Source organism: Neovison vison, chromosome 2 (assembly GCF_020171115.1).
Source record: "Neovison vison isolate M4711 chromosome 2, ASM_NN_V1, whole genome shotgun sequence".
NCBI classification, from domain to species: Eukaryota; Metazoa; Chordata; class Mammalia; order Carnivora; family Mustelidae; genus Neogale; species Neogale vison.
The window spans coordinates 154,205,854-154,218,670 of NC_058092.1; the positions used below are offsets into that span (position 1 = coordinate 154,205,854).

The window sequence follows — 12,817 nt, forward strand, 5'->3', positions numbered from 1 at the left end:
TCTTTACAGTTTAAATCTTGGAAGGAGATCATCCGTTCTTTCTCAGCTCTCCAGGGAAGTCTTACTGTCCGAGACGAAAGCCCACGGGTACTGACTTTCCAGGCTCTGTTCTGTTTGAACAATACCCTTAGGGCTTGCCACTTGGTCCAATAAAGGCTGTTTCTTTGCTGTAGCTTACTCTCTATCCCAACATGGCTTTGTTGATACGGATGTAATAATTTATATAAAAATATGCCACCTAAATGTTCTCATGACTTATCTATTGACAGGTCACGTAACAAGGTCATGCCGGTCCCGGGTGTTTGGTACAATTCAGTTCTGCGCTGGCTGGCAATATTGCCTTTAGCTGACTTTTTTTCTTTGTTTTGTTTTTGTTTTTGTTTTTGTATCTTCATGGAGCCTATTAGGCAGGGTGAGAGGATATAAGATTGATTAGAGTTCTCTGATTTCTAGGTTCTTGGTCTAATGGGAGAGACAAGCATGTAGATAAGTTATGGTAGGGGCACCTGGGTGGCTCAGTCGGTTAAGCATTTGCCTTAGGCTCAGTCCTGATCTCAGGGTCCTGGGATCGAGTCCCCATCAGGCTCCTTGCTCAGCGGGGAGTCTGCTTCTTCTCCTCCTTCTGCCTGGCTCACCCGCTCGTGCTTCCCCCCCACTATAAATAAATAAACAAAGAAAGAAAGAAAGAAAAGTAATGATAATATTGGGTCCAGTCTGCCACAACATGGGCGAGGGCAAGCATTATGGCTTCCCCGAGGCAATGAGAACACAGGCAGGACACAATAGCCGGAGAAAAAATGTTGGCGGGAATGATCCAGACATCCATAGTGTCTTGGAGTTTTGGTTAACAAAACCCTAGTGGCAGGAAATGGAGAGGCGGGTTGAAGTCACCCTTTGGGAGGACCTGGTGTTCTGTATGGCTGGGAGAGAAAACTTCATGTGCATGAAGAATTGTGTAGCTCCTTGACCAGAATCCAGCACCCACTGCCGGTGGCTTCCAGGACTGAAAAGCTCCCTCCTCTGTTGGGGCCCCTTGTGTACCCATCTAATGGGGGGACAGGCAACCGAATCCTCCAGTGCCACGTTTAAAATAGAATGCCTTCCTCGTGGGACGTGCGTTCGGCACGTTATACACTCCCATTCATCCTGATTGTGGGAGATGGAAACGAGGCCAGGTACACAGACTTCTCCACCAGCATCTGCCATGGATTTGACAGGCACTGCGCTGTGCCAGCCTCCAACCCCCCACACCCCACTATTTTATTGAACTGCCCTCTTTAGCATCTGCTAATCTTCTTTGGCTGATGGAGCACAGGTGAACATTGACGTTGGCTGGGTGTAGGATTTTCTCTCCATTCTTGACTGCTGTCCCAGGGCAGTGGTACGTGCTGGCTTATGTCTCTTTTGGCCTCTCCAATTTCCTCCTTTGTCCCCTCTATTGAGATTTTGGTGTCTGGGTCTAAAACATTAAGTGACATGAACCCCCCCCCCCCCTCTCTCCTCTCTCTCTCTTTTTTTAAGAGTGTAGTTTAACTTCTTCTGGGTAAACCATCTTCTCCGTTTTTTGTGCAGACCTAGTCTGACCCTGATATTCATTAACTTGGAGGCCTTCAGTTTGTTTTTTCAAGCATCTGCGGCAGAAAGGATAGATAAGATGCCCCGTTTGACAAAGCAAAAGTTCAAAGTTTCTTAAGTGCCATTGAAAACAGCCCCTGACAACCCAGGATTTCTTCTGATGTTATCTTGTTTCTGTCTCTGTTGCTTTCTCCTGGTCTGCAGACTTACCTGTCTGGTTTCCCATGCCCCCGAGAGCTGCCCGACTGCAGCATTCCAACCCCTCCAGGGTCTGCAGCATCAGACCTTGCTAACAGAATCAGTTTTCATCTTGGTGTGTCCAACCTCACGTGACGCTGCCTTGTCACTGAAGGGGAGGATGAAGAGAAGTTTGGGAGTTCGATCTTTAAAAAAAAAAAAACATAATGTAAAAACAAAAAAACAAACAAACAAAAAAAAACATAATGTGATGAATTATTATTATTGGGTCTCTTGGCTTAAGCGACAGCAGGACCACCACCAGAAAGCCTGGGGCCCCAAGAGATAATGTAGATGTTTGGGGGTCTTGGTGATAAGAGAGGCTTGTGGAGTTCACTTCATTCCTCTGTTAGTCTTCAGAACAGGCCGGGATAGCGGCTCTAATGACGGTCCACACACTGCGCTCTTGATCTGCAGGGATCCTGAATTCTCGCGGCAAACAGTGCAGACTGGACACTCTTGCTGTCTTTGGCTGGAATGTCATCTCAGGGGAATCCCATGTTAGCTGTTCAGGGCTCTCACCAAGCTGAGGTGATCTCTGAGCCTTTGACTGTCTTCTGGGTTAACTCCTGGGTCCTTCCAGGACATTCTAGCAGGATCTGGATTGCTAGGGAAGCGACTTTTCAGTTAATACTCTGGTGCATTACCACCCTTGTGCTGAATGGCTTTCCCCCCACCCTACTCTGTACTTTTCTCTAACAGAGAATTCCCAGAACGGTTTTGTTTAGAAATGTTTTTTTGCACTTTCTGGATGGACGATGCAGAGTCTGCTCTCTCCCACTGCTGTGTCCTTTTTATCTCTTCATTTATCTGGGCTTTCCAAAGACTGAGTGGACTCCTTGGGTGTTTGAATCTGCTGATTTTTCGGTGAACCTGATGTCATAGTCTAGACCTTTATCCTTACATATGCAAATTATTAGATTACATTTAGCAGCTGGGAGCTGTGGCACTGTCTGCCTCCTCTTGGACTTGGCAAGAGCCTGTGTAGGGCAGAGCAATTTTAGGTCCTGAGGTGTGTGGCGTTGGGGCGGGGCCTGTCTTCAGGAGTCCTGAGGAGCAGGAAACTTGTCCTTTGCTCGCCCACCTGGAGGTGTCCCAGGTCCCACTGGGGTTCTGCTGTTCCAGGATGGTACTGGCTAGACAAAGAATGTCATTGCAGGTCAAATTACCTGCCTTTCCTCCACAAGCACCTGCTTTTCCGCTCTGGCCTGAATTACCTTGGAGATAGATTGTTGAGTCCGAAAGACTTCCCTGTTTAATTTTGGGTGCGGGGCTCACACCGCTGCAAGATAAACACGTCTCGCTGGGTGATCTCGGTGGTTTGATACGAGTGTGGCTGGTTTCCTCAGTACTGCTGAGATGAGTGAGCTGATGTAAAAAGCCTAGAAGCTTTTTAGATGTTTGTGTTGCATCTGATTTCAAAGTCAAAGCCTCTGCCAGCGTGGGCTAATTAAGCTACATAAATGTGTAAACTCAATTTCTAGTTTAACTTACTTGCTTTTATTATGAGGTGAGCCACACTCTTAGTGCAGAGAAAGAGGGGACTTTGGAGTTTGCTCACCACAGGCAGGAAGCTGTGGGGGTGCCGACTCTCGCACTCAGATGCTCCTTGTTAGGAATTATTTCTTTGTTGTTATTTTAATATCTAATAAAAATAATTGAACACTCTTTTAGCCTGTTTGATAAAATCAAACGGACGGGGCGCCTGGGTGGCTCAGTGGGTTAAAGCCTCTGCCTTCAGCTTGGGTCATGATTGAGCCCCTTGTGCATCTGGCTCTTTGCTCAACAGGGAGCCTGCTCCACCCACCACCCCACCCCCTGCCCCCACCTGCCTCTCTGCCTACTTGTGATCTCTGTCTGTCAAATAAATAAATAAAATCTTAAAAAAAAAAAAAATCAAACGGACAAGCCCTATGGAATGCCTGGGAACACTGTCCGATCACCAACGATGGCTGTAGGACCAGGGGTGCCCACAGCAAACACGGGCGAGATGCAGGTCACATTTCTGGAGAGAAAACATCCCCCACATGTGTCGTAGCGTTGAGATGTGTTCATGCAACACACACTCTGCTCTCATTAACACGAGGAATGGTATTCCTTGTCCACTAGACTGGCGTTCTTGCAAAAGCAACCCTAAGGAAAATCCGCACAGAATTTTGAGAAAGAATAAAGGGGCTATTTTGAGGGAAGCATTGCAGGAAAGAGATTTCCTAGTGAAGGGCTGGGTACTTGAGAGGTTGGAGTAGAGGGAGTTTGTTTAGAAATAGAACTTTAAGCGTAAATATTTTTATTTCTCCGATATGATATTGTTATTTTAGTGCAGCTGTGTCCCCGTCCCTGGGGGACGTCCCGCCTCTCCTCTGGGTCATGGACATCTTGTCCTCGTGCTCAAGTCCCCCCAGATAGTGTTGTTGCTGATGTGCCCTGTCACAGATCTGACTCCTAGGTCTTTCCTACTTCTTTTCTCATTGTCTCTCAGGCTGCATGTAAAGCACCGTGGCCCTTGTTAACGTGATTTTCTCAGGGGCACAGACTAGAGATCAAGACAGAACTTTAGGTTGTATCCATTTTGGTCTTTAATAGTGATTATGTTGGGGGACGCCTGGATGGCTCAGTTGGTTAAACAGCTGCCTTCGGCTCAGGTCATGATCCCAGCGTCCTGGGATCAAGTCCCACATCGGGCTCCTTGCTCGGCGGGGAGCCTGCTTCTCCCTCTGCCTCTGCCTACCATTCTGTCTGCCTGTGCTCGCTCGCTCTCCCTCTCTCGCTCTCTCTGATGAATGAATAAAATCTTAAAAAAATATTTAATAGTGATTATGTTGGAAAAATAAATATTATCTAAGAGGTGAGATTGAAATGTTGCATTGCAATGTTGTGGAAAGGTTTGTATGTCTGTGTTGCCTCCTAGGGGAGATGAGAAGCTTCCTGAAGGCAGGGCCCATGCTTTGTGTACCTTTCCTCATGCACCGAGAGCTTCGCAGAGAAGTAAATGCTTAGTGGGTACTTGAATGGAAGAATGAAGATGGTACCAGAAGGTGGATTTTGTCGATGCTTTATCTGTGGTTAATTGGAAAGTTTTGATTGATCACTCCCTGATGGCTTCAGCTCTGTACTGAGTATACACGTGGATTTATAGTCTAGGATTGGATAGTCTGACGGTGAAGACAGGAAATACAAACTCCAGAGAATGTCTATTTTTAAAATGAATTTGATAGTAGAAGAAGGCTGAGACATATATTTTCTTTTTTTTTAAATTTTTTAAAATTTCTTTTCAGTGTTCCAGAATTCATTGTTTGTGCACCAGACCCAGTGCTCCATGAAATACGTGCCCTCCATAATACCCACTACCAGGCTCTCCTAGGCCCTCACCACTCTCCCCTCGAAAACCCTCAGTCTGCCCCCTTAGAGTCCACAGTCTCTCTTGGTTCATCTCCCCCTCCAGTTTCCCCCAACTCACTTCTCTCCATCTCCCAGTGTCCTCCGTGTTATTCCTTATGTTCCACAAGTAAGTGAAACCATAGGATAATTGACTCTCTCTGCTTGACTTATTTCACTCAGCATAATCTCCTCCAGTCCTGTCCATGTTGCTACAAAAGTTGGGTATTCATCCTTTCTGATGGAGGCATAATACCCCATTGTATATATGAACCATATCTTCTTTATCCATTTGTCAGTTGAAGGGCGTCTTGGCTCTTTCACAGTTCGGTGACTGTGGCCATAGCTTCTGTGAATGTTAGGGTACAGATGTCCCTTCTTTTCACTACATCTGTATCTTTGGGATAAATACTCAGTAGTGCAATTTCAGGGTCATAAGGTAGCTCTATATTTAATTTCTTAAGGAATCTCCTCACTGTTTTCCAAAGTGGCTGCACCAACTTGCTTTCCCACCAACGGTGTAAGAGGGTTCCCCTTTCTCCACATCCTCTCCAACACACGTTGTTACCTGTCTTGTTGATTTCGGCCATTCTAACTGGTGTAAGGTGGTATCTCAACATGGTTTTGATTTGAATCTCCCTGATGGCTAGGGATGATGAGCATTTTTTCATGTGTCTGTTAGCCATTTGTATGTCTTCTTTGGAGAATCCATTTATGTCTTCTGCCCATTTTTTGACGTGATTATCTGTTTTGTATGTGTTGAGTTTGAGTTCTTTATAGATGTTGGCTATCAGCCCTTTGTCTGGAGTGTCATTTGCGAATATCTTCTCTCATTCCATGGGGTTGCCTCTGTTTTGTTGACTGTATCCTTTGCTGTGCAGAAGCTTTTGATCTTGATGAAGTCCCAAAAGTTCTTTGTCGGTTTTGTTTCCTTTGCCTTTGGAGACGTATCTTGAAAGAAGTTGCTGTGGCTGATATCGAAGAGATTACTGCCTATGTTCTCCTCTAAGATTCTGATGGATTCCTGTCTCACGTTGAGGTCTTTAATCCATTTTGAGTTTATCTTTGTGTATGGTGTACGAGAATGGTTGTATTTCATTTTTCTACACATTTTTCCAATTTTCCCAGCACCAATTATTGAAGAGCCTGTCTTTTTCCCACTGTATATTTTTTCCTGCTTTGTCAAAGATTATTTGAACATAGAGTTGAGGGTTGAAGACGGCTGAGACATACATTTTCTAAGGGGATGAAAATGTTGATTAGAGGCCGAGAGGGGGAAGAGGAAGCAGACCCTCAAACAACGTGGGTTTGAACTGTACCTAGAATTATTTTATATGTACAGTTATGTAAATGTATTTTCTCTTTCTTATGATTTTCTTGATAATATTTTCTTTTGTCTAGCTTACTTCATTGTAAGATGACTTAGAGAATACATATAATGTACAAAACACATGTTAATCAACCGTGCGTGTTATCAGTAAGACCTCTGGTCAACAGTCGACTATTGGCAGTTAAGTTTTGGAGGAGTCAGAGGGGACATGGAGATTTTCGACTGTGCGGGGGTCAGCACCTGTGATCCCCAGTGTTGTTCAGGGGCTAACTGCATAAATACAGGAGGTGGCGGGGCTGCTCCTCTGTCGAAATCCCAGGGGGGCTGCTTTTCCTTGGTGTCTGGCCGCCTCCCGCAAGTGGCTGGACCTGAGACGGGGGTCCCGCATGGTCTTGTCCATGTGAGTGTGTGGCGCACAGTAATCTGCTCTCATCTCACAGGCCCTCCCTCTTCCCTTCTCGTTCTCCTCTTTTCTTCCCTAACGCTGGGTCTGCCATGATAATCTACTCCCTTATGCATTCTTTTATTCAGCCCGTCCCCATTGCTCACCTGTTCTGAGTCAGAGTCCGATTCTGTTCCTTAACGAGAGCCACCATCGCCTGGCTCCAGCTCTGGTCCTAAAGAGGCCAAGAAGGACACGATGCTTTCTCAGTGCCCCATAGACACATGTCGTCCTCAGCACTAATAAAGCTCACATTTACTCACTGCTCACCCCTTGTTGGGCACTGGCTAAATACAGTTTTTACCCAAGTACTCTAAATTGATTTTTTAAAAAAGACATAAATTCCCTTCATCTAAATGAAGCCTCTCTCTCTGACTTCAAAACCTGTCGTTTCCCAGACAAAGTTAAAATGTCCCTGCCTGGCTTTTTAAGGCTCCACACTTAAGCTAAATAACTAGTCTTTCCGGCTTTTGCTCTCAATGTTCTCCATGAATCATTTGCTCCCACCACACCCACTTATTCATCAGCCTCCGTGGGCTCTGCACAGCCTGGAGCGTGCTGCCCTTTCTTTGAAGATGGAGCAGAACTGTCCCCTGAGGCCCTGCCCACATCTCTCCCCTCCCACTGGGACCTCTTCCCTCCTGGTGAATCCCTAAGGCTCAGGCTGTGAGTCCTCCTTGTTTGTGGGTTTCCGTTTGCAGTTACTTTCCACAGGCTCCTGGCGCATCCTCAAGTAGTTGGCTTCCTGCCCCCAGCACAGCAGGGAGCGGTAAACCCACTGGGGCCCACGCACACCCTGGGCTCCTTCCAGTCCTTGGCTGTGAAAGTCGTCGGGGGCCTTCAGTTACGTGGTGGTGCAGATCGAACCTTCTCATCTTTGAGATGGAGCGAGAACTGGATCTGGGTCATAGAATAAAAACAGAACTTCTCCCAGGGCAAAATGAGAAAAGGCAGTGGTTTTGTGTTTTTGCTTTTGGAATACCCAAATCCCAGACACGGGCCCCATATTATCTCACTTAACCTTCCCGCCGATCCGACTGGTTGCTGTAGAATCCCGCTTCTTTTATCATCCCTGTGCACATGAGGAAGCCGCCAAGGGATACATGCGGGTCTGTCCAGGGCCACCAGCTGGGAGGTACAGGGGTTCGCGGTCACGGTTGCTGTTCCCACTCGTCTTTGCCTGTCTCCCAGTGTACGAGTTTGTTTCGTTCCACTACTGCACTCGGCACTTTATTTCACTCAGTGCTTTATGTTTTAAAAGATTTTATTCATTTGAGGAAAAGAGAGAGCGCGAGAGCGAGAGCACAAGCCCGGGGAGCAGCAGGCTCTCCACCGAGCAGGGAGCCCGATGTGGGGGCTCGATCCCGGGACCCTGGGATCATGACCTGAACTGCTTAATGGACTGAGCCACCCAGGCGCCCCTGCACTTAGTACTTGAAACTGGTACCTAGTAAACAGATTTGGCAGTACCTCTCTCCCATCTCACCTTTTTTGATCCCCCTATTTAAACTAGAATCCATGTATTTGTATTTGTGTTTAATTTGCAACCCTTTGAAAGCAGTTTTTTCTTTAGTGTTTGTCTGCATCAACCCATGCCCTAGTCCCGATTGCCGGCGGTGTCTCCTTCCCTGGTGACGAGGAGTTCGCCCGCCCGGGCTTGGCCTTCAGCATAGTGAAGCCGGTCGAGGGGTTGTCTGCCCCGACGCAGAGTCGGGGGAGCCGCTGCTGCTCCGATCAGATTGTGATTGTAACAGCAGCCACATCAGCCGCAATTATTAATGCTCAGAAAGGCAGAATCAGCTGTTTTCCCCCAAATGTCTTTCTGATTCGTGTTTAACTGCTTTTCTGCTTGAAAATGCTGCTGCCGTCAGGACTTTTTCCTCGCCTAAATGAAGGTGCTGCACAGACGGTTGTGATCAGCAGTGCTGTCTGCATAAGTTAAACCCCTCCTCGTGTTGTCTTTTCTGTGCAGGTTTGGAAATCGAGAAGGTACCGATACCAAAAGCACGGCGTCGTGATGAAGCCCGACTTGTGGCGGATGGCTGGGTAAGAACGTTCCTATTTCAAATCTGAGAGATGTAAATATTTGACTTGCTATAATGTGACCATACATTCTTTACTACTGATTATTTAAACCTTCTGTTGAGCTCTTAGACAGATGGTCTTTTGAGTAATGAACTCCTTTGAATACAGCAAGATGCCATGTGGTAAACTGATGAAGTCGCATTATTAATAAATATTTTAAGCAACAAAAAAAAAAAATCCAAAGTGAGAGTGGGTAGCTGCAGATTAGAAAAATCTAAACTCCATCTTCTAGAAGGCTAGGGGCATCATGCCTTTCCGGGCATTTTCAGCAGCTCTTCTCCAGTGCTGCAGAGCAGTGAGAAAAAAGGGGATCCCTGTCATGGTTTCCGTCCTCAAACCGAATTTACTAAGACTCTCTCTGCCTGTGTATGTGGCCGGCCTTCAGGATGGCTGAGAGCGCTCCTGCCTCCTTGCCTGGTCACTGTCATGTGAGGCAGCACTGCTGCAGGGGGTTAGCAGGATGTAGAGGAACAAGATAAAAATGGTCAAAATGGCCTGGGTGGCTCAGTCGGTTAAGCGTCCAACTCTTTTTTTTTTTTTTTTAAGATTTTATTTATTTATTTGACAGACAGAGATCACAAGCAGGCAGAGAGGCAGGCAGAGAGAGAGGGAGAAAGCAGGCTCCCCACTGAGCAGAGAGCCAGACATGGGGCTGGATCCCAGGACCCTGAGATCATGACCCGAGCTGAAGGCAGAGGCTCAACCCACTGAGCCACCCAGGCACCCCAAGCGTCCAACTCTTGACTCTGGCTAGATCATGATCTTGGGGTCATGAGATCGAGCCCCATGTAGGCTCTATGCTAGATGGGAAGTCTGCTTGGGATTCCCTCCACCACCTCCCCTCTTGCTGTCTTGTCCTCTCTCTCTAAAATAAATAAGTAAAATGTTAAAAAAAAATAAGAGAAATAATATTAACCATTATTTTTGTGTGATTCACCTTGAAATGTAAATTGGATGCGATTTTCAGTTTAAAAAAAAAAAAAAGGCTGAGTTTTTCCTGCTGTATTTTTGCCTCAAGCCCCCCAGAATTCTAGGCCCATTGACAGTACTGCGCTGACTTGTAATCAGGAGGAAAAAAGTGTCCCACTTAAATGAACTTTCCCGATCTTGGACGTTCTCGTCAAAGACTCTGCCCACCTGATCACCTAGCGTAGATGTTTGGCGACGTCGGAGGCCTCTCACATTCCCCCTGCCTTCCTCAGTCGTTCTCAGTAACCCTCCCCGTGAACCGCTTACTCTCGAACGTGGTCCGCTTTAATTCTGGATACTTTTCCAGAGACGTGAGGAGTTTGCTTTCAAATCTCTCCGTTTGGGAAGAATTAGAAAAAGGCCCTGGAAGAGTGGAACAGCGGTTAAAGAGGATGGGGCTGTGAGACTGGAAATCTTTGCAGTGGAGCCTTCAGAGAAAGAGGGGGCATCAGGGCGGTGCCCCGGGTCAGGTGGGAGCGAGGGAGACGTGAGCCGTACGAGGCAGGCTGGACGTGGGGGGACAGCAGGGAGGGGATTTTACCGGCTGCTCTTGATGTGTGTGCCTGGGTGACCGGGGGTATCGTCAGAGCCGTGTCTCGGGGAGAGATCACGTGCCGTGGGGAGGGAAGGGCGCTGGTCGCACAGGCCCAGCGCCATCCACCTCAGAAGAACCAACCCATTTCCGTTTGGCCCACAAATCCTGGCCCGTGTTCAAAAATGTCTTCTGGGGACGCCTGGGTGGCTCAGTTGGTTGAGCGGCTGCCTTCAGCTCGGGTCATGATCCCAGGGTACTGGGATGGAGTCCCACACGGGGCTCCATGCTCGGCAGGGAGCCTGCTTCTCCCTCTGCCTCTGCCTGCCTCTCTGTCTGCCTGTGCTCGCTCGTGCTCTCTCCCTCTGTCTCTGGCAAATAAATAAATAAAAAAATAAAATTAAAAAAAAAAATGTCTTCTGTGTCCCATACTCTTTCTTGAAACCCTTTGGTTTTTTTCAAGCATCTTCTAATTCTACTCTTTGTTGCTCTGGCCATATATAGGCCACTTGGTGTTTGCAGACGATCGTGCTCCGTGATAAGGCAGACGTGTCTTTGCACTCCACACGTGGTCTTCCCAGCTCCTTTGCAGACCTGGACCTTCCTGCTTTGGTGCCTTTGCACACACTGCTTACAGTCACGCCCTTCTCATCAGTCTGGGGGGCGTGGCTTGCCTGCCAGGAGTTGGCTGGAATTCCATGCCATCATGATGGGTTCTGTCCAAACACTGAGCCTTTGCTGTCCCTGTTTGGGGGAGCTGGAGTCCTGTGGGATTTTGTGTTACATTATGGCCACACTGTCAGGAGGCCTGGGTCCCTCTCTTTGGGGTTCTCCTGAGACTACGTACCTGTTACCTGCCTTTCAGTAGGTTCGTGGTCAATGTTTGTTGAAATAATAAATGAATATATATATATATAAATAAATGAAGTATATTTATGGAGCTCGTCATTGTTTGGGGTTAGAAAACCAATGTTTTGTCTGTCAGTCTTAATGATGTGGGAAGGTAAATGGCAAACAATATGGATATTCTGCATTTCACGCTAATTATGGGCTGAGGAAAGGGTATGCAGGGGTAGGAAGCAGATTGAGGTGATGAATGAATGAGCTGCGTTGTGGTCTCTGAGAAGTTTCCCTCGGGAGGAGGATGGCTGATATTTGCTTATCAGCCCGGACCTTAATCTTGTGAGCCTGCTAATAAGGCAGTCACCAAGCTGCGGAAGGAATCCGTCCAATTCTCAACTCTGTGGTTTGAAGAATTCATGAGACCCCTTGTGATTTGGGCTCTGCCTTCCGCACTTGTCCGATTACTATAGTCACATTCATACTAATATTTATTTTCCTTTTGCTTGAGCGATTACTCTGTTGAAAAGCTTGTCTGTAAAAAGTGGATTATGTAATTACTTCTCTAGAAAATTGGCTTTCTGCTTACTCTTAGGATTAGCTTTTGGGCAGAATGGGAATTGCGTTTTGGGACCACCAGGAGTGCGTCAGGCCCTCGGGGCCGTTCTGTATGGCCTTAGCCCGGCTCAGGAGGTCAGACAGTTGCCAGGAGCAGAGTTGCTTGTGACCCTGCCACGGGATCCACGGTCGGCCGTGGCTCTGCAGGGGAGGGTGTCTCTTCCAGATCTTCGTATTTCAGGGAAAACTGCGTGAAGACTGAAGAATTTGGAAACAAAATATGTATCTGGGTCAGATAACTTTGGCTCATCACTGATGCACAAGAATTGCTTCAGTGAACACTGGAGAGGGCCTCGAAGAAGCTCTCTGTGAGTGGCGTGGGTTCTGGAGGACGGTGACGCTGGTGCTCCTTTCCCAGAGCGGCTGTCTTCCCAGTTTGCATTTCTGATCGCTGGGGCTCTGCCCTCTCCCTGCCAAAGTGATCCTCAGGACACGTTTTGAACACCAGCAAAATGATGGTTCCCAGAAACACGCGTGACTACAATGAGACCCGTGGTTCTGTCCCAAGGGACTGCCCCGTTGTCTCACAGTGACCGCCTTGCATCATGCATCCCGCAGTCACCTAGACATGAATTGCTTGCTCTGGCTGTGATCCCCTGTCTGCTGTTTATTCTAGCTGTGTGTCCTCTTAGAAAAATCTGCTTTTCGGGTGTGTGTGTGTTGGGGGAGGGGAAGGTGAGGCAAAAGTTTGCTTTATTTATTATTTATTTATAATTTTATTTATTTGGAGGAATGTATTCATGTGGCCCAGCAGCGTATTTGGTGGAATGTTTACCCCCGACCCTCTGCCCATTGGCCACGTCCCCTCCTCACG

General features: G+C 47.3%; 1 protein-coding gene across 4 annotated transcripts in view; it reads left to right on the plus strand.

Moving 5' to 3' along the window:
• The window catches only part of SIPA1L2 (signal induced proliferation associated 1 like 2), a 212,922-nt gene that overhangs the window by 61,678 nt on the left and 138,427 nt on the right, over positions 1 to 12,817 (plus strand). For all 4 annotated transcript variants that reach the window (XM_044239357.1, XM_044239358.1, XM_044239359.1 and 1 more), the window contains exon 3: positions 8,932 to 9,005. The gene's annotated coding sequence lies outside the window, so the exon portion shown is untranslated. The remainder of the gene's footprint in view (positions 1 to 8,931; positions 9,006 to 12,817) is intronic.